Source organism: Chenopodium album, chromosome 4, assembly GCF_948465745.1.
Source record: "Chenopodium album chromosome 4, dcCheAlbu1.1, whole genome shotgun sequence".
Classification (NCBI taxonomy): domain Eukaryota; kingdom Viridiplantae; phylum Streptophyta; class Magnoliopsida; order Caryophyllales; family Amaranthaceae; genus Chenopodium; species Chenopodium album.
Window position 1 is genome coordinate 35,346,811 of NC_137837.1, and position 21,241 is coordinate 35,368,051.

Below are 21,241 nucleotides of genomic sequence, written 5' to 3' on the forward strand. Positions count from 1 at the left end.
TTTTGCATGTGATTGATTAGACTAGGAGTGATCAACCTATAAGATTAATCTAGATTGCATTGCAACTCTTAATGACATGAACAATTGAACACATACATGGCCGTTAGTGATTCTTCTTGATTTGCCTTTCATAGTGACACCTAGATTGGCTTATATGAGATAGCATTTGAACTCTCTTGATTTCTACTATTGTTTGTCCATTGCAATACTTGAATTAATTGATTGAGCTCTAAACTAGCATTATCATTGAACTTGCATGTGGAACCCATATCCCTAGTGTTTAGACCTTTGATTTACTAGATTAGACTTGTTTTAGTTTACCATAGTGCCAACCATAAAATAAACTCCGTCTTCGAGGTAGCTTGACTTAGACTCTAGTTTTCATCATTGCATTCCCTAGGGATCGACCCTTAACTTGCCCTATATTCATATAAGGTTAGTTAGGTGTTTACAAATTTAGTTTGACTTGGGGGAAGGGTAGATAACGACATACATTTTCCTCTTGTCAAAATGGCGCCGTTGCCGGGGAATGCTATTGGTGCTTAGCTTTTGTTGTTGAGTCTACTTCATTTTAATTGAAAAAAAAAATACAAAAAGATTTTGTTTCTTTAGGCTACACTTGTAGTCGTGCTACTAATATTTTCTTTGAAGTTTTGCATGCATAGAGCTCGTGATCGATCCATTGTGCCTTTTGACCCGGAAATCGAAAGGACTCTCTCAAGGAGAAGAATAGCTAATTGATCCTTGCGGTATAGTTCTTCAAGTGAAGAAGAGATTGAAGAAGAGCAAGGCATGGGAGAAAATCCGAGAGTGGCCTTGAAGGAGCTAGGAATACCCGGTGCATATAGGTTTGAGAGCGGCATAGTTCCGCCTACAACACCGGCAAATGATTTCAAAATTCGGCCGGCAATGATCACCTTAATTGAGAGGAGGCAATATAGTGGGGCTAAGAATGAGAGCCCGTTGAACCATCTTAAAGAATTTGAAAAATATTGCAACACCATCAAAGTCAACGGAGTTTCTCAAGAGTGCATCCGCCTCAACTTGTTCCCTTTCTCTCTCATAGGAAGATCCTTAGAGTGGCTAGATAAACAGGTGAAGCCCAATTCCTTGAACATGGGATGATGTTACAAAGGCCTTTTTGTCCCGCTTCTACCCTAAAAAAAAGACGGCGGAGGCAAGAGCCTTGATTCAAGGGTTCAAGCAAAGGCCAAATGAAAGCCTTTACGAAGCATGGGAGAGATACAAAGAGTTACAAAGGGAGTGCCCTCACCACGGAATCCCAACATACCAAGTGGTCCAAATCTTCTATGGCGGTTTAAGTCCCCAAGGCAAGTCATTCCTTGATGGGGAGGCCGGGGGTCCTACCATGAACAAGACCGAACAAGAAGTGGTGGACATTATTGAGGACGTGGTGACGTACTATAGAGATTGGCAAGATGGGGAGAGGGACTCTTCAAGCAAGCAATCTTCATTGTACTCGGTGGACCATCTAAATGCGATCAACAAACTTTCCTCCCAAATGACAAACTTGGGAAAGGAGGTGACCGCAATCAAAGCCAAGTTGGAGAGCGCTTCTTCTTCTTCTCAAGCTTTGAATCTTCCCTCCCAATTTAAGGGGAGAGGTACTCTTTCTAACTCTCAAACCCCTCCCCCTTCACATAATATTCCTATGGGTTGTTTGTTTTGTGATGCATGTGGATCGTATAATCATGACTCTAGTAATTGTCCTAATGAATGTGTTGATGAGTTTGATAACAATGAGAGTGAGCATGTGAATTATGTGTCAAATAATAATGCTCAAAGGTTTGATAATCAACGAGGTCAATGGAATAGGAATTACCAAAACCAAGGCAATTTTGACAACTATAACCAAGGTGGTGGTTATAGAAACCAAGGGAACCAAGGTTGTCTTGGTAGCTATAATAACCAAGGTTATAGTGGCCAAAGTCAAAGCCAAAATTATGGTAATCAAAACCAAGGTTATGGAAATCACAACCAAGGTAGTGGTAATCATAATCAAGGTGGTGGTAACCATAATCAAGGTTATAGTGGCCAAAATCAAAGCCAAAATTATGGTAATCAAAACCAAGGTTATAGAAATCACAACCAAGGTAGTGGTAATCATAATCAAAGTGGTGGTAACCATAATCAAGGTTATGGTCAAAATCAAAATAGGGGTACTTGGAACAATCAAGGGAAGGGCAATTTTCAAAACAATGCCCAAAGAGGTCCCCCACCCGGATTTGTTCCAAGGACTCAAGGAGAAAATTCCTATTCACAACCTTCTTCACCTAGGACCAATTTGGAAGAAATAATTGAGAATCAAACCAAGTTGTTGAACACATACATGGCCGTTAGTGACAAAAAGTTCAATAAAATGATGACCCACAATAAAATGCTTGAAAACCAAATTTCTGAACTTGCTAATGCTTTGAAAGATCATGCAAGCCCTTCTTCTTTACCTTCCCAAGGTCTTGATCCCAAGAAACACGTGAATGCTATTGTTACAAGGAGTGGTAAGGTTCTTGAGGAGAGATTTCCTAGGAAGGGTGAAGATTAGGAGATTCCTAAGGAAGCCTTGGTTGAGAATGAGGGGGATAGGGCATCATTAGATGAGGTTGTGGTTGAGACACCTAGAGAGGTGAGAATAGAGAAAGAAATTGTGAAACCCAAGCTCCCTTACCCACAAAAATTCAAAAGACACAAATTGGATGAACAATTTGGGAGATTCATTGATATGCTAAAACAACTTCATCTTTCTCTACCTTTTACCGATGTGATCAACTAAATGCTAAATTATGCCAAATTCCTCAAGGACATTTTGAGTGGGAAAAGGACTTGTGAGGTTGTGGAGACTATCAACTTGACCAAAAATTGTAGTGCTATCATCATGAACAAAATGCCACCCAAATTGAAAGACACTGGAAACTTCTCCATCCCTTGTGCCATTAACAAGATGCAAATTGATAATGCCTTATGTGACTTGGGAACTAGTGTGAGCATAATTCCATATTCGGTTTATCAAAGGCTTGAACTAGGGGAACTCTTACCTTCTAACATTACCTTGCAATTAGCCAATAGGTCAATCAAGTTTCCAAAAGGTAAGGTAGAAGATGTTCCATTGAGGGTTGGGAAGTTTGTGTTCCCGATGGATTTTATTGTCCTTGAAATGGATGAAGATGCTACCATTCCAATCATTTTAGGTAGACCCTTTCTTGCTACCTCGGGTGCTATGATTGATGTGAGGAGTGCAAAGATTTCCCTTAAGGTAGGAGATGAGGTCATTGAATTTTATTTGAATGAAAGCATGAAGTATCCATCTTCTTCTCAAGAAAATTGCATGATGATTGATTCACTTGATCATGTTGTGTCTTCCATGCATGAGCACTTGCTCACCTCTAACGATGCTTTAGAGAATATTAAGTTGAACAAAGACAAAGTAGGTACACCATGAAAGGAAGTCGCATTCTATGAAGAATTGCTTAATGGAAGCATGGAGGAAGTGGATGAGCAAATATGCTTAAAATCTCAAGAGAAGAAGCTTTGCAAGCGGCCATATCAAAGGAAGGTAATGGTGTTCCTATGGTAGAGCTCAAACCTCTACCATCACACCTTAGGTATGAGTTCTTGGGCCCTCATTCCACTTACCCCGTGATAGTTAGTGCATCCTTGAGCGTGAGCCAAGCACAAGCGTTATGTGGTGTTTTGAGAAAGCACCAAGGTATAAGCCCCGCCTTGTGCCAACACCACATAACACTTGCGGAAGGCGCCCTTCCTTTTATCGAACGACAAAGAAAACTACATCACCAAATGGGAGAGGTAGTTAAGAAGGAGATCACCAAGCTATTGGATGCGGGAATCATATTTCCCATCTCTAGCTCAAGGTGGGTCTCCCCCGTGCATGTCGTTCCAAAGAAGGGGGGATGACCGTGGTTGAGAATGAGAAGGGTGAGCTCATTCCAACTGGGACAGTCACGGGTTGGCGGATGTGTATAGACTATAGACGTCTAAACACATCCACCAAGAAGGATCACTTCCCTCATCCATTTATTGATCAAATTCTTGAAAGACTAACAAGGCACAAGTTTTATTGTTTCCTCGATGGATATTCGGGATTCTTCCAAATCCCCATCCACCTCGATGATCAAGAGAAAACTACCTTCACATGTCCTTATGGGACTTTTGCCTATCGAAGAATGCCCTTTGGGTTATGCAATGCACCCGCTACATTCCAAAGGTGTACGATGAGTATTTTCGGGGATATGTTGGAGGAGGAATAAATGGAGGTCTTTATGGATGACTTTTCGGTTGGGGTTGTTTCATTTGAGGAGTGCGTTGTGAACCTTGAGAAGTGTTTGGAAAGATGTGTGAGGGTCAATCTTGTTTTGAATTGGGAGAAATGCCACTTCATGGTGGAGGAAGGTATAGTTCTTGGGCACAAGATTTCAAATAGAGGCATTGAGGTGGATAAGGCAAAAATAGAAGTGATTGAGAAACTTCCACCTCCGGTGAATGTCAAGGGAGTGAGATCATTCCTTGGTCATGCGGGTTTTTATAGGAGATTCATCAAGGATTTTTCACTTATTGCTAAGCCCCTAAATGACCTTCTTCAAAAATATGTTGATTTCATTTTTGATGACAAATGCTTGAAGGAATTTGATAGATTGAAGAAAGCCCTAATCTCCACTCCTATTGTTCAAGCCCCAAGGTGGGATCTTCCTTTTGAATTAATGTGTGATGCTAGTGGTTGGGCGATTGGAGGTGTTTTGGGACAACGTGTACACAAGAAGCTTCATGTGATTTACTATATGTCCAAGACTCTCGATGGGGCTCAAAAGAACAACACAACAACGGAAAAGGAATTTTTAGCGATTGTGCACTCTTTTGAGAAATTTTGTTGTTACTTGTTGGGTTCCAAGACCATAGTTTTCACGGATCACGCGGCCCTCAAGTATCTCTTTGCCAAGAAAGAGTCCAAGCCTAGGTTGATTCGATGGGTGCTTGAATTGCAAACTTTTGAGATTGAGATTAGGGACAAGAAGGGTGCAGAGAATGTTGTGGCTGACCATCTTTCTCGCCTTGAGGGTGATCAAATTCATGATGATGGTTCACCAATTGAGGATAGAATGCTTGATGACTTTTTATATTCCATAGAGGTGAAGGAACTCCCATGGTATGCCGACTTGGTGAATTTTCTAGCATGTGGGGAGTTTCCACCCTCTTTCTCAAAGAACCAAAGGAAGAAAATCAAAAGGGAGGCAAGACATTACTTGTGGGATGATCCGATCTTATACAAATGAGGGGTTGATGGCTTACTTAGGAGTTGTTTTCTAAATGAAGAGGTGCCTACTGTTTTAAGGATGTGCCACTCGGACCCTAGTGGTGGGCATATGGGTGTTTCCAAGACCGCTACCAAGGTTCTTCAATGTGGTTTGTGGTGGCCGCATCTCTTCAAGGACTCATGGGGCTTTGTGAAGTCATGCGACCAATGTCAAAGGATTGGGAATATCTACAAGAGGAATGAGATGCCTCAACAACCCATTCTTGGGTTAGAGGTGTTCGATGTTTGGGGGATTGACTTCATGGGACCATTCCCATCTTCATATGGTAATCAATTCATACTTGTGGCTGTGGACTATGTTTCTAAATGGGTTGAGGCCATTGCCTCCCCCACTAATGACCACAAAGTAGTGTTGAAGTTGTTCAACAAAATCATCTTCCCAAGGTTTGGCGTGCCTAAGGCTGTGATAAGCGATAACGGATCTCATTTTGTTCACAACGCCTTCCAAAAGATGTTGAGGAAACATGGAGTGCATCAACGGTTCGGCCTTCCATATCATCCTCAATCGAGTGGCCAAGTAGAGGTCTCCAATCGTTAAATAAAGCTCATTCTTTAGAAGACGATTGCAAGGAATAGAAAGGATTAGTCGAACAAGTTTGATGATGCTCTTTGGACTTATAGGACGGCTTTTAAGACACCTATTGGTACCACTCCATATTGCCTTGTCTATGGCAAATCATGCCATCTCCCGGTAGAGCTTGAACATCGTGCCTTGTGGGCCATCAAGAAGATAAATTTTGACTTAGCTAGTGCGGGGGAGAAGAGGTGGTTGGATCTTCATGAGCTAGAGGAACTTCAACTTGATGCTTACGATTGTGCTAGAACCTACAAAGCTCGCTCCAAAGAGGTGCATGACAAGTTAATTGAGAAAAAAGAGTTTTGTGTAGGTGACAAAGTCCTCCTCTACAATTCAAGGATGAAGTTGTTCCCCGGAAAGCTCATCTCAAGATGGAGTGGACCATTCTTGGTGAAAGATGTTTTTGATAATGGTGCCGTGGAGATTTCTCCTTTGAACTCCTCATCTTCATTTAAGGTTAATGGTCATCGGCTCAAGAAGTACTATGATGGAGTGTTTGTTGGACTTGTTCACAAAATGATTCTTTTTAGGCCACCTTGAGATGGTGGTGCACGTCGAGCTAACGACGTTAACCAAAAGCCGGATTCTCATCTCATTTCTCTTTCCTTTCTTTTCTTTTATTTTTCCTTGATTGGTTTTTGATTTTATTTTGAGTTGGTTTTGTGTTTGTTTTGCAGGTCGCCTATTATCATCACTTGTTGGAAAGAAGGGGTTTGAAGAAGAGTGTAGAGTGCAAGGGAGAGGGCTCCCCGAGGGCTTGGAGAGACCTCGGGGGCCTTTTCACCTCTTTGAGGCATTTCGATCCAGGCACTTCCCGCGTTTGCCCCGCGGTCTCTCCGCGGGCGCGGGAAGTTTTGGAGAGGCCTCGGAAGATTTGTTGAGGGCGCGGTCCTATATTCATGCAAATTTGGAAATCATTCCAGGGACTTCCCGCGGTTGCCCGGCGGTCTCTCCGCGGGCGCAGGAAGTTTAGAAGAGAGCGCAGCCCCCCATCAGGTAAAAAAATCACAAAATTTCCAGGAGCTCCCTGCGGTTGCCCCGCGGTCTCTCCGCGGGCGCGAGAGAGTTGCCGCGGGCGCGGCAGAGTCAGAAGAGGGCGCGGCGATCTAGGTTTCTTAAACCCGGGCGCACCCTATCCTCTCTTATTTTCTTTTCTTCTCCTTATTTTTCCCCTTTCTCTCTCTTCCTCCTCTCAAACCCTAACCCCAAAACATCAAATCCTCACCTATTTCTTCAACTTTTATCTAAAATTTTCACAAATTCTTCCATATTCCTCCATTTTCATCACTCCTACTCTACTTTCTCGTGGTTTTTCGGGAAATTTCGGGTCTTTGGAGTGCTTTGAGTTTAATTTGAGTCTCCAATCTTGGTATACTTCTAACCTTTGTATTATTCTTGTCAATTTCAATTGATTTCTTTACATTGGTTTGTTTACCTTTATTTTGAGCATGATTTTTGTGTTTTATGGTTGATTTATGGGAAATTTGGTATATTTGGGTGATTGTTACTTTCTCTTGTTGATTCATGATTATATTGATGATTGATTGTTGATATTATTGTTTGTTGTTGGATTTTGGTTGCTGTGTTGATTGGAACAGGTACCTTATAGTTTGTGGTGGTTTGGTTGGATTTTTAAGGAGGGTTATGAGTAATTTTGGTTGTAGTTGTTTTGTTTGAGGGAGTTTGTGTTGTTCTTGTGAATTGTGTGAATTTTGTCAAAATGGATTTGATAAGAAGAGTGAAAAGTAGCAAGAAGCGCTCAAACCAATCCCCCGGCCAATCTTCTCAAGGCCAATCCTCAAACCCTCAACCCCATCCGCATTCCACAACTCAAGATGATGCTCCTCCTCCTCCTCTACCCCCTCTCAAGTTTTGGAACCGGTCTTAAAAAACGATGGAGGGAGTTTGATTCGAAGAAGTCCCTTGCTAGTGAGATTATCCATCCGGCCCTTAGGATCCTTCATAGAATTCTTCGGTATTTGGTCTTTAATAAGCAAGATTTGGGGAAGTTATCTCAGGAGGAGATTATGGTGTTATGGATGGCTACCAAGCCGGAGTTAGGTTCAAGGATTAATTTTGGCTATATCTTCATGAATTGTTGTTAGGAGATAATGCATGGGGTCAAAACGGGGGAAATTCATTGTGGGGGCATGGTGACACGTCTTGTGTCGTATTTTAAGCAAGAGGGGTTCTTGAAGTCTTGCACTCCGGTTGGAAGGAGTGAAGATGTGTGGATTAGTTTGAAACAAGGTAACACTTTGCGTTTCATAACTAGCACTAGGAGAGCCGGTACTTACTCTTGGCTAGTGAGAAATACCCACCGTTGCCTACTCCCTAACCAGGCCGCCACCTCCATCCTTCGTGAGGCTAGAAACATTTGGATGGTCCCTAGGGACTATGGGAGGATTGATGATGAGATGGAGGAGGATGATGAGATTGATGGGGGTGATGAGAATGAGGAGGAAGGAGGAGGAGAAGAATATGATGAAGAGCAACAACAACCGCCACTACAACAACAATATGAACATTTTCATGATGATGCTCAAAGAAGAAGAAGAGAAAGAAGACAACAACGACAACAACAACAACAAGATTTCCAAGGAGATGCTTATCTCCGAGAGATGGAGGCCATGAGAGCCAACATGGAGCGCATGCAATTGAGCATGCAAGGTATGTACTGGGACCACCAAACTTTGTCTTATCAAACTAGCGCCTTGTATGACGCTAGTGTGCGTAGGGGGGAGGTCACACCTCCGGTCAACTACCCTTATGTGCCGCCCCAACAAGGGCCGGTACCTTCATGGGGTGGTGACAACCTCCCTACGTACCCATATTGGCCCGGGGTTGAGGACCCCGATGTGCCAAGGCGCGACTTCCCACCTTATGGTTATAGGGTCTCGGGGGGAGGGGGAGTGATTATCGGGGTGATCACGCATACTACTATGTTCATCCCCATCACCCCGATCCCCTTGTTCAGCGTGAGCCCTACGACCAATTGACCCGATCCCAACTTGACCTATTCAAGGGTCACTATGGATTTCCTCCCGGTTACACCGGAGGGTGGGATACGGGTGATGATGGTGCCGGCCCTAGTGGCCAATAGTCCCCTTATGCATGTTTGTTTCCCTTTTTGTTCTCCCCCTTCCCTATTTTGCATGCTTATAGGCATCGCGGTCGATGCCTTTATTTTGTGAGGGGGGGTCAAAAAGGATGTTTTATGGTTGGTTTGGGGGAGGCACTTAGGGCTCGGTGGGAAGTCTTTGATAGGGTTTTTGGTGGATTTTTGCTAATGGTCTCCTTGGTTTGTTGCTTGTTGTTGTTTTGTTTCACTTCATGATGTTTTTGGGAGTTTCTTGAGAAAAATAAAAATTTTAATGATGATGGTTTCTCTAGGTTTTTGTATATAGTTTGTGTCTAAGTGTTTTATCGTTTTCTTTTGTTTGGAAGTTACTAACAATTTCATTTTGTATATATAGTTTTTTTTTTTCTTAACTCACCTTGCTCGTAGCCTATGCTTTGGATTGCGGAGCCTTTTGGAGAAGCACATTCCTACTCCTTGGGTATTTTAGTTTAGCACGGACGCTTGGTGAGGCCTTTCTTATTTTACCTCTTTATTTTCACTTCTTTATTTTCTTGGTTGCTTAGATTAGGATTAGATTTAGGGGAAGTTGAACGGTTCGAGGATGTATGAATTTAACACCTAGTGTGTTTGGAGTCTTTGGCGATGTGGCCATTAGACCGCTTGTATGTCGATTGGGATAAACGTGTTATGATTGCATCTTTGCCCTTTTCCTCTTTCCCTTTCTTGTCCTTGTCTAAGTTTTCCATCTTCTCTTTTCTTTTCTTTCCCTTTTTTTTATTCTTGTTTGTGTGCATAACTTTTTGAGGCTTAATTTTCACTCTTTCTCTTTTTGAAAATTGGACTTATATGCAATGGACTTTTGCTTTTGAATAATAGTCTTCCTAGGTAATAATGGTATGCACGGTTTGAGATTACGTTTGGTTGATTCTAGGATAAAGCATGCTAAGATAGTTGTCTAGAACTAGGGGGATCATGAAACCGGATTCTACTCGTTTGTGGCATGTTGGTACTTGCTCCCTATCTTTGATTTGACAACCTTAGTGAGTTTTTGCTACAACCATGTGAGATGTATATTTGTTCAAGCTTTCATCAAATTCTTGCATGAGCGGCATGGATCCTTGATTTTCGCAAACCTAATCTAGAATCTTAGCGTATGATTCCTAAGACCGTGACCGAACTACCTAGGGAGGACAAAGGTAACTTTTCGGGGAGGTATTTTCTTTTTCTAGGATAGTCCCTTTTTGTTTACTTATTTTTTTGGTTTGGGATACATTTGCCTACTTGTTACCCCTTTGAACCATTTTCCCTCTTTTCAAGCCGCATAATTAGATATCTTGAGCCTTTTGTTTCGTTCTCCTTCTTTTTGGTTTTTGTGAAGAAAGGGTCAATGTTTGGTGATTGTGGTCTATGAAGTTGGAATTTGGTTCGAATTGGTACACATAATTGAGTTGTTTATATTTGGTAAATAATGGCAAATGCTTATGTAAAAGCCGTCCTCAGTAAAAGAGGCAAGGATGTTAATAAATGCATATTTGAAAAAGCCGTCCGAATTGAAAAAAGGCAAGGACTAATTCTTTTAAGGAGTACAAGGAAATACAACCAATTTCAAAAATGAGAAAATGCAAAAAAAAAATAAAATAAAATAAAACATAAAAATTCAAGTGTCTTTCTCCTCCCTATGCATTAAGGACAATGTTTTTTTAGCTTGGAGGGAAAAGCGTTTGCGCTTTTTGTTCTTATGTTTGTAGATTGTTGCTTTGAATAAGCTTGGGGGTGTTAATACGTTTTTGTTTGGTGATTACTTAAGTTTGGTGTTGAGATTTGGCCGGTCTTTGCTTCACAATTTAGGATAACCACCAAATCTTAAATTTTAGTCTACCTTTACCCTTCTTGCCTTACGTTACAACCTTTGGGAAGACCTTTGGACCTAGGAGTTGAGTCTTTCATTGGTGGAGGGAATCATGGTTTGTAGACTAAGGAAAGGGGATGCGAAATCAAGATGTCGAGTAGCCCAAAATATTGATCTTTTTCCGGTTCCATCGCGGAATCTATGAGATGCTCACTAAGGGGAGATATGAGATTAGTAGGGGGAACGCGGTAAGACCGTTTGGGATGAAAGTGGAGTGTGATAACTAGTTCCTATGCTTAGCATATTTAAGTTTCAATCAACCTTAGGTATCTTATAACGTGCATACCATAATTCACTTTAGAAAGGTTGTTATTCATTTGAATTATAGTCTCTTTGTAAAGTCGATTTCGTAAAGATTTTGTTTCCTTTTTCCTTTTTCTTTTCCTTTTCTGGTTCCTTTTTCCTTTTTCTTTTCCTTTTCTGGTTTGCCTCTTGGGGGTTTGGTGGAGAGTTATGGGTAAACTCTTAGGAAACCCTTACGAGAGCATCACTCGTCCTCTAGGGCGATCTAGGGGTTTAAATGGCTTGTTGTAGCTAAAAACAACCGTGATTGCTACGACAGTGAGTCTTAGTGTAAATTCTCGCCCCTCTTTTTCTTTTTGCTTCGAATAAGCCCTTCTTTTTCCTTTTTAGCCTTTGTTTTGCTCGGGACGAGCAAAAGTCTAGCTTGGGGGAATTTGATGAGTGTCATTTATGGCACTCATAGGGTAGTCTTTTAGGGTTATTTCTTTCCCTTTTTCAAGCTTTCTTCTCTTATTTTTTGTCCTTTTTCCTTTAGTTTCTCTTTCTCCTCTTTTCTTTATGGTTCTCGTATTTTTCTCGTGTTTTCCTTTTGTTTGGCTCTTTTTCCCTTTTATTTCCTTTCTTTGTTTGCTTGTGTAGGTACTTGGAGAATTAACTTTGCAAAGGAATCAAGTTGGGACCTTAATGACCAAGTAAGGAAGAAGCATTTGGCTAGAGAGGGCTTAGAGAGGCCTTGGAGAGGTCTCCAAGGTATTTCAAGCAGGCCGCAGGCAGGGGTCAATGAAGCCGCGGGCGCGGGCTCAAGAAGCACAAATTGCAAGACTTTGGCAGGAGCTTCCCGCGGTTGCCACGCAGCCTCTCCGCGGGCGCGGGAAATTTGGAGAGGGCGCTCCATCTCAGAGAGACCGTGGCCCCTTATTGAGTTTTGGGAGCAGGGGATTAGCCGCGGGCGCGACATCTTTGGCCGCGGGCGCGGGTTTATCCTTCCGCGGGCGCGGGTGTTGCCCTGAAAGCCTGCGGAGGGTTCCGTACCCATTTCTCCGCGGCCGCGGGTTCATCGGGAGAGGGTGCGGGATTTGCCGATTTCTTCTTTACTTATAAATAGAATTGTAATTTCTTTTTGAAACCAACGTTTTGATAATTTTTCATTAGCTTAGTTTTAGAGAGAGAATTTAGAGAGAAGTTCTTGGTTTTGGATTTGTAACTCAACATTTGTTTAATCAAGTTTGGATTTCTTCATTTTCAATCATCAATATTAGTGAGAATCTCTTCCTTATTTCATCTCTTACTTACTTGCTATTTGATTTATGCTTGTTGCATGTTTTTCTTTGGATTTGAATTTGATATTGTTGAATATTTTGATTTCTCTTAGAATTTGATATAGAATGAAGATTTATGCAATTTCTAGTTATTTGTTCTTGAATTTCTCCATGATTAGTGAGTATATTAGTTGCTAGGGAAAGGGGGAAGCATGTTTGATTGATAAAATTGCTAGTTGATGCTCTTTGATTGATTGATTTGTTGCAATTAAATTGGTTGACATAGTTTTGCATGTGCTTGATTAGACTAGGAGTGATCAACCTATAAGATTAATCTAGATTGCATTGCAACTCTTAATGACATGAACAATTGATTTGAAAGTTGCTCTAATTGATTGGGTTTGCTTGTGATTCTTCTTGATTTGCCTTTCATAGTGACACCTAGATTGGCCTATAGGAGATAGCATTTGAACTATCTTGATTGCTACTATTGTTTGTCCATTGGAATACTTGAATTAATTGATTGAGCTCTAAACTAGCATTATCATTAAACTTGCATGTGGAACCCATATCCCTAGTGTTTAGACCTTTGATTTACTAGATTAGACTTGTTTTAGTTTACTATAGTGCCAACCATAATCTCAACTCCGCCTTCGAGGTAGCTTGACTTAGACTCTAGTTTTCATCATTGCATTCCCTAGGGATTGACCCTTAACTTGCCCTATATTCATATAAGGTTGGTTAGGTGTTTACAAATTTAGTTTGACTTGGGGGAAGGGTGAAAGTGCAGCTGGTACTCAAGAAGGGGGGGGTTGAATTGAGTACAGGGCAGTGTTAAGAATTATTGGATTTTCTTCTCTATTTATGTAGGGGGACCAGGTGATGAACTGGTCCTGCAGCGGAAACAGAAAATTCAATAAATAATCAACACAAAGATTTAACGAGGTTCAGCTCAACTCTGAGCCTACGTCCTCCACTACCCTAATTACTTTTATTAATCAACTCTGAAAAACAAAAGCAATTACAAATGATCACACTCGTGATCCCCACACCTAACTCTAGGTGTCACTTCGCACTTGAACTCACAAGCACTTGCACTCACACTCGTAAATGCTACCCAATCACTAACCTCTTAGTGATTCAATACAAACCCTTTGTTTCCCTCTAAATGCTTCCTACTCAAAGCTTACAAGAGATAATTACAAAACAATCCTTACTGTGTGCATAAATAGTTTGTAAGAGATGAACTAACTATTTCCCTTAGAGTGTATTTCGAGCTTTCAAAGATAGAGAAGTTTTTCAGAAAAGCTCACTCGAAATTCTGATCGAGTTTATGCTTTTATAAGGTTGGGAGATGAATTCTTTCGTGATCTTTTCAGATCATAACTTAGGTAAATAGAATATCTTTTATTTTGTAAATAAGAGATATTCTAAGATATTATTCTACTTTCCATAAATGGGTAGAATAATATATTCTAAGTTATATGCGAAATAATTCATCTCCAACTCTGCATAAACTGAATCAATTAGTTTAGTAAATATTCTCTAAGGATAGGAAATATATATTCCAGAAAATATTTACTGAACTAATGTCCAGGTTCATGAAACAAGCTACGAAGCAGCTGTTTCCCAACCTGTTAGTGTCCTAGAGATCAGGTCAACTTTTCCTGATCTCTACAACACTAAATATTCTAAGTAAGGGATACAGATAGCTCACGTACAAACATCCATGCACACTTAACATTATAAAGACTACAAAGATCAACTATCCTAATCTGAGAGACTTCATAATCTTCAAGTCTTGACGGCCTTCCTTGATAGAACATTCTGATACAGATTTCTTGAATGCTTTGATTCAAAAGAACTTCATATTGCCTCAAGTACTTGGGATAGCTGTTCCTGTTCAAAATGTCAGTTGATATAATATAAAACCAACAAGAACCAGCTAGTCAGCTGTTTGTCATCACTCAAAACCTTAAGTGACTCAACAAATTCCCCCTTTTTGATGATGACAAACACTTTGAAGTTTCCTGCACCTGCACGTTAGTGAGAAACAGCAAAGTAAAGAAAGTTCTAATCTACACTTAAGAAGACAAGACTTTCTACTAGACTTTCTACACAGGGGATATCTTGTGTAAAAGACTTATGACACTGATGACTGACCAGGATAGCCATCTTCATTTAAAAGAAACAACTTGTTTTTGGATTTTTGGAAAAAGACACTGAAACAGTTAGTTAATCTAACTGTTCTCTCTATTTTAACTTGTTTTTGTGATTATCTGACTCAAGGAAATAAAAGACTCAATCTAATTGTCTAACAAGGCCTTTTCAGAAACTTCAACCTGCTTTTCCCCCTTTTGGCATCATTAAAAAGCATTCAAAAAATAGAATTGCACACCAAAATATCGCAAGTAAGCCAAAAATCAGTAGTTTCAACCACTGATCAATCTCAATGCTGTAGGGTAGCACAAACAGGTTATTCAATCACATGAAACAGAAAAAGCTTAAAACTGTTCAGGATTACACACCAGAAGGTTAGAAACATAATAGAAACCACACTGCATGAAAAACAGTCTAGCAGTGTGGGGGAACAGCAAATATTATGGCAGTTAATGGAAGGGGAGGGGGAGACTGAAGTGATCATTCATCATCATCTTCATCCTCTTCTTCATCCTCTGGGTTGATCTCCTCCTCGAAGTCAGAACCTTCCTCAGCTGTCTTTTCTTCTTCCTTCTTCTCCTTTTCCTCTGTCTCTTCTTCTTCTTCCTCATCAGATTCATTTTCCTCTTCTTCAGAACCTTCTCCTTTTTCAGCATCAGGACCCTTCTCACTGGAGGATTCCTCATCATCCGTCTCAATGATCCTACAGTGTGTAGAGTCAAACTGCATCCCAGACTCTGGGGGCAACAGGTGATCAATCACCCTGCAAATAGTGAGGAATTTCCTGTTGTTCATAAGCTTATCAAGCTTCCTTTCTTCTTCAGCCTGCACTAGACTGGCAGCCAACTTTATGATCCTCTCATCCTGCCTTTCCAACTTGGCAAGAAGCATTGCCACATCCTCAGGAGTGATTTCCTCCTGGTTCCCTGCATCCCTTGGGCTACTTTCTTGACCTACAAAAGTCAGCCTCTTTCCAGAGTAGTCAATCTTCTTCTGAGTGAGTATTTTCTTGGAGAACAACTGAAGACTCACCACCTCACCAGAAAAAGAAAACTTGGGATTCTGCTCCTTGATGATTTTGCAGATAAAAGAACCATAAGGCAGGGAGTTGTGGGATGAAGCATGGCAGTACAACATGTGCTCCATCATTAGAGCAGGCAGATTAACCTTAACCTTTTTCAGGATCAGATAGATCAGGACCATGTCCATGATCCTAACAGTACCTCTGCCTTGACCCTTGGGCAGAAAGACCTTCAAACACATGGAGTGCAGAACCAACATAATTGCCTCCCTAAAGTCACTAGGGGAACCAGCTTCTTCCTTCTTTCCAAACAAAAACTGAGTAACCTCCTCAGGTGTTACTCCTCCCATTAGGGGCCACCCATCACTGCTATATCTACCAAAACCATCTCTAGGTATACCCAACAACTCAGATAAAACAGACTCAGAAACATGTACAATACTACCAGAAACAGTTGATGCCACAGACATATCAATGTTTTGCTTTAGATTAACAAAGAACTGACGAACAGGACCAACAAAAGCATCATTTAAATCATTAAACAGAGACATCCATCCTTGGAACTCAAGAAGTTCCTTAACTTGACTCAAAGCAGGAATATCAAAATATTCATTCTCAACACCACAACCAGATAACACAGTCCTAGAACTTAAAGAAGTTGCACCAGTACTGGGGTTAACAGGTTGTTTACCTTTAGCAGCCTTGGAGATACGGGAAACAGATGATGTTGCTTTCCTTTTCTCTCCTCTCTTAGGCTCAGATGGTGTAGTCTCCTTCTCTTCTGAGCCCTTAATGACCTTTGAAGCAGCCCTAGTCTGCCTTTTCCTTACAGAGCCAGTAGTGGTACCAGCAACCACCTTGGTCACCACTACATCTAGATCCTCCTCCATCTTCTTGTCCTCCTTCTCCTCATCCAATCCTTCATCAGCCACTTCCTCTAACTGTTTTTCAAGTTTCTTGGCTATCTTTTTAACAGGTTCCCCCTCAGAAGGTGATTTGGGGTTTGAAGAAACGGTTTCAGTTATTTGAGTGAGGGTTTCGATGGATTTCTCTTTTGGGGCCTTTTTGGATTTGGATTTTTGTGGAGAAGGGTTTAAAGTTTTAGTCTTTGATGGTGAAGCAGGTTTTTCCTTCAAGACATTCTCTTTTGAAGGAGTTTGTCTCAAGGGAACGGCCTTGATGGGTTCAGTTTCAGAGGGGTTGATTTCTGGTGTTGCTTGTGAAGGAGTCTGCTCAGAGACGTTCATAAGAACATCCTTGATTGTTTCTTGAGATTTTGACGAGGGGGAACTAGCCAAACTTGCTTTGGAACCTCCTTTCCTTCCTCCTTTCCTTCCAGTTCCAGCCTTTCTCACCATTGTTGCTTGTCTAAGCTTCGAAGAATTGATCTTGTGTAGAGAGAGAAGTTGAGAATTTTTGATGAATGATGAATAATCACGGAGCAAGGAAAGGGAAGCAAATATATAGCAAGAGGAATTATAGAGACAATCAGAAATAAAATCAGAGGATCAGAAGATATTTGGAAGTTATTTTAATTTGGAAATAACTTCCATAAATGAACAACTGCCCATAATTGCAACTGTCAGAACAAATTGCCGTTGGAGGAAAATAACTGCCATATTTTAAAGATTTTAAAATCAAATAAGAATATAAAAAATATTTTCTCACGGTTTAATTCGAAATTAATTTCAAAATTAATCCGTTTGTATTTGCTGCTGTTTCCTCTGCTGGTAGGGTTACTGAAACAGTTGCTTATCTGTTCAATATGGCCTTCAATCCTGAAAGTGATTAGCTGCAATATTGCTCACATAGAGATAAGCAATTAACATTGAGATAATAGACAGATTGCAAAGGTATGATGCACGCACACATTTAAAGAATACTTAATTAGCCAATCATTGGGGAAAAACAGCTGAGAGAGGTCTCTTAGTTTGACCTAGTCAGACCTAACATGACTCTAAACTTGCAGAAAGACTCTTTACCCAATGGCTTAGTGAAGATATCTGCAATTTGTTCTTCACTGTTGCAAAAACTCAGCTCTACAAGACCTTTCTCAACATTATCTCTTAGGAAATGATGTCTTATCTCAATATGCTTTGTCCTGGAATGCTGCACAGGATTCTTAGAAATGTTAATAGCACTTGTATTATCACATAAAATAGGTACATTTTCATAGAAAATACCAAAATCTTTCAACTGGTTCCTTATCCACAACAGCTGGGAGCAGCAAGCTGCAGCAGCTATGTATTCAGATTCTGCTGTGGATAAAGCAACAGAATTTTGTTTCTTTGATCCCCATGAAATCAAGCAGGGACCTAAGAAATGTGCCATACCAGATGTGCTCTTTCTGTCTACTAGGAATCCAGCATAATCTGCATCTGTGTATCCTAATAGTTCAATTGAACCACCTTTGGGATACCACAAGTACAGATCATCTGTTCCTACTAAGTATCTAAGTATTCTCTTGACAGCCTTTAGGTGAGATTCTTTGGGATTGCTTTGAAAACGTGCACACAATCCCACAGAAAACACTATATCTGGCCTACTAGCTGTCAAGTAGAGAAGAGAACCAATCATACCTCTAAACAGTGTAGCTTCCACGCTCTCTCCTTTATCATCACTGTCTAGCTTTGCATTTGTAGGTATTGGAGTTGCATATGATTTACTGTCTTGCAATCCATACTTCTTGATTAGTTCCTTTAGATACTTCTGTTGATGTATCATGATCCCATCAACTGTTTGCTTGATCTGCAATCCTAGGAAGAGTCCTAGTTCTCCCATCATGCTCATCTCAAATTCACTTTGCATCAGATCTGCAAACTCACTACACAAAATTTGATTAGTAGCACCAAATATTATATCATCTACATATATCTGTACTACAATCAAATCAAAATTCCTGGTTTTGATAAAGAGGGTCTTATCAACCGTTCCTCTTCTATAGTCATGTTCCATCAGAAAGTTGGACAGCCTTTCATACCAAGCTCTAGGAGCTTGTTTAAGACCATAGAGCGCCTTGTCCAGCTTATATACATGATTTGGGAATTGACTATCAGCAAAGCCAGGGGGCTGCTCAACATATACTTCTTCTTTCAAATAACCATTAAGAAATGCTGTCTTAACATCCATTTGAAAGAGCTTAATGTTCTTATGAGCAGCAAAGGCAATCAAGATCCTTATTGCCTCAAGTCTAGCTACTGGGGCAAAGGTTTCATCATAATCAATGCCTTCTTGCTGATTATAACCTTGCACGACCAGTCTAGCTTTGTTTCTGACTATAGTACCCAGATCATCCAATTTGTTTCTGAAGACCCACCTGGTACCTATGACTGACCTGTTCTCAGGTCTTGGCTCAAGATGCCACACTTTATTTCTTTCAAATTGATTTAATTCATCTTGCATAGCCAAAACCCAATCAGGATCTTTTAAAGCCATCTTGTAGTCAGTTGGTTCTATATTAGATAAAAATGAGAAAAATGCACAAAAGTTTTCATAAACTGCTCTCCTAGTCTGAATGCCTTTACTGATATCACTTAGAATTTGTTCAGTAGGATGAGAAGATTTATATTTAAAAATGCTAGATCTAGGTGCATTCTCATTTAATCCATCAGAACCATCATGCATCCCTGGTTCATTTGTGCCATCGAATTGGTTTTGCACAGATGGACCAGTATGCTGAGATGTTCCCCCTACCTCCCTTACCTGGGTGGAAAACTTGTCCTGAAAGTTTTCTGTTCCCCCTGAGGTGTTGCTTTCTCCATTTACTTGGGGGCCTTCATCTCCATCCTCATGAGTATCCACTTGTTGAGGATCTCCTTCATTGTGACCAAGTCCTTCACCAGCAGCATCTGGTGAACCAGTATGTGAACCTGGTTTTTCTAAGGAAACATCAGTTGATTCTCCTGTAAAATACAAAAGTCCTATCTCATCTAAGTCATCAACCTGCACATTCTCACAACACATATTAAATTCATCAAAGACTACATGAACACTTTCTTCAACACACAAAGTTTTCTTATTGAATACTTTATATGCCTTACTGTGAGAAGAATAACCAAGGAAAACAGCTTCATCACTTCTTGGATCAAATTTATCCAAGCTGTTCTTACCATTATTATGCACATAACACTTACAACCAAAGGTTCTGAAGTATGCTATGTTTGGTTTCCTTCCTCTAAGAAGTTCGTATGGAGTCTTCTTCATTTGAGGCCTTAACATCAACCTATTTAACATGTGACAAGCTGTATTTACAGCTTCTGCCCAAAAAGACTTGGGGAGACAACTCTCAATGAGCATTGTTCTTGCCATTTCTTCCAAAGTCCTGTTCTTCCTCTCAACTACTCCATTTTGTTGAGGAGTTCTTGGGGCAGAGAAATTGTGAGAAACTCCATGTTCCCTGCAGAACTCTATGAAGCTAGAGTTATCAAACTCTGATCCATGATCAGATCTTATGGCACCCAGTTGATGATTGATCTTGTTCTGAACCTGCTTTACTAATACAATAAACTCATCAAAAGTTTCATCTTTAGAAGACAGAAATAGAGTCCATGTGTATCTGGAATAATCATCAACAATGACACACACATATCTAGAACCATTTCTACTTTGGACTCTCATGGGTCCACATAAATCAATATGAATAAGTTCTAGAGGTCTGCTGGTACTGATAGTTTTCTTTGGCTTAAAAAAGGATTTGACCTGTTTCCCTTTAGCACATTCTTCACAAACTCTATCTGCTTCAAACTTGATGTTAGGCAGGCCTATCACCAATTCTTGAGACCTGAGTTTGTTAAGAAGTCTAAAGCTGACATGTCCCATCCTTTTATGCCAAAGCCACTGGTCCCTATCAGAAACAGCACTCAAACAGATGGACTTGTTCTCAGGGATTTGGTTTAAATAAGTAATGTAAACGTTTTCATGTCTGAATCCCTGGCAGACAAGTTCATTTGTTTGCAAATTCACTATGTGACAAAGGTTGTCTTTGAACTCAACTTTATTACCTTTATCACATAATTGTGAAATACTCAAGAGATTATGTTGTAAACCATCAACATAATATACATCACTAATAGCATGGGAAAGTGACTTACCAACCTTACCAATTCCAAGAATGGTACCTTTGCTGTTATCACCAAAAGTCACCTTTCCCCCTTCATGAGCTGTAAGTGAGAGAAACTGTTTCCTATCCCCTGACATGTGTCTTGAGCAGCCACTGTCCAAATACCAGTAGGTATTGTCTCTCACTTCAGCCTGCACAGGAAAAATTTAAACATTAGCTTTAGGAACCCGAATCTTTTTGGGTCCCTTTCCAACAACAGATTCAAGCACGTCTTTTCTAACCCAAATCTGTTTAACATTTTTCTCATTTTTATCCAATCTACTTTTCCTGTCTTTACACTCATATTTCTTATGGCCATTCTTGCCACAATGATAGCACACATGCATGTCTTTTGCTAAGACATACTTACCTTTCTTATACTCTTGTAACCATGTAGTATCTCTGGGAGACCAGTTCCTCCTGTTCCCCTTCCCAGTATAACCAAGTCCCCTTCTACCACTGTTTCCAGCAGTTAAGGTTAACTGGTTCAATGAGTTCTGGGATTGGAGGACTTTATCCATTGTCTTCTTAAATTCTATGAACTCTCT